We start from the raw sequence: 1,406 nt of genomic DNA, 5'->3' as shown, positions 1-1,406 counted from the left end.
CCGAGGAGCTGGTTCTCCCGACGCAAACTTCTGCCGAGGGGACAGAGAGCGCGCCCTCCATGCCCTCCTTGGGGAAAATGATTTTCTGCAAAGAGAATAGCAGTACTAAAACAGCCATGAATTCCGAAAAGACACAAAACGCCCTTTCCATGCCCTCCTTGTAGGACCTGTTTTTCCCGTAGTGTGGGAAGAGCGACGCTGAGGCGGCCACGAGTTCCGTGCTCTTCCTGGAGGAGCTCTCGCTCCTGGAGCAAAACTCCCAGGCGATGGACATGTCCTTCCGCGCCGCAGAGGAATTTGAAACGGTGCAAGTGCCACGCACGGAAAACTCGCTTCTCCCGCATGACAGGAATTCCTGAGAGACAAAGGGTGCGGCCTTCTCCCCAAGGCGCGTCCTGCCCCCAGCTTTGAGGAGCTACTCTTTCAGGGGAACTAGAATGGCGACGCTGCTTCCTTGGAGGAACTTGTTCGCGTCCACTAGGAGTCCTTCAACACGCATAATCAACGGAAGACAGCACCTACCCGAGACTGCCTCATCCTTGACTCGACGAGGCGCGTCCTACCCCCAGCTCTGGGGAGCTGCTCTTTCTGAGGATCTAGAACACCGGCGCTGCTTCCTTGGAGGAGCTTGTTCGCCATCCTTGACTCGGCGCTAAACAAGAGGCTGACCAAGGCCGAGTGCACTGTCTTGGCACAGTTTTGCACCGCCCACAAGGTGCTTGTTGTCTTAGAATGCAGACCAAAACCTACGTGGGGAAGGAGTCCGAGATGCTAAGCAATGACAACTACGCCAGGGCGATCCTCAGCGCTTCCAGCGCTTCCTGTCCTGCCCCCAGCTCTGAGGAGCTGCTATTTCAGAGGATCTAGAACAGCGGCGCTGGTTTCTTAGAGGAGCTAGTTCGCGTCCGTGAGGGGGACTTGAACACGCACAATCAGCGGAAAGCAGCGCCTCCCCGAGACTGGCTCAAGGAAGTGTCCGCCATCCTTGACGCGACGTTAAACAAAAGGCTGACCAAGGCCGAGTGCACTGTCTTGGCACAGTTCTGCGCCGCCTACCAGGGGAAGGAGCCAGAGATGCGAAGCAATGACAACTACGCCAGGACGTTCCTCAGCCTCATGACCAGCAGGCACCCCATCCGCTACCAGATGCCTCTAAGGAAGCGTGCTCGCAAGGACGAGGGCGAAGATCAGTGGGGAGCTGCTCTTTCAGAGGATCTAGAACAGTGGCGCTGCTTCCTTGGAGGAGCTGCTTCATATCCGGGAGGAGGCCTTGAACACACATAATCAGCGGTAGGCGGCGCCTCCCCGAGACTGGTTCTAGGAAGTGTCCGCTATCCTGGACTCGCCGAGGCGCATCCTGCCCCCAGCCCTGGCTAGCTGCTCTTTCAGTGGATCTAGAACGGCGG

The sequence above is a fragment of the Penaeus monodon genome, chromosome 27, assembly GCF_015228065.2.
Source record: "Penaeus monodon isolate SGIC_2016 chromosome 27, NSTDA_Pmon_1, whole genome shotgun sequence".
Lineage (NCBI taxonomy): Eukaryota > Metazoa > Arthropoda > Malacostraca > Decapoda > Penaeidae > Penaeus > Penaeus monodon.
Note: the sequence above shows the minus strand (reverse complement) of the source record.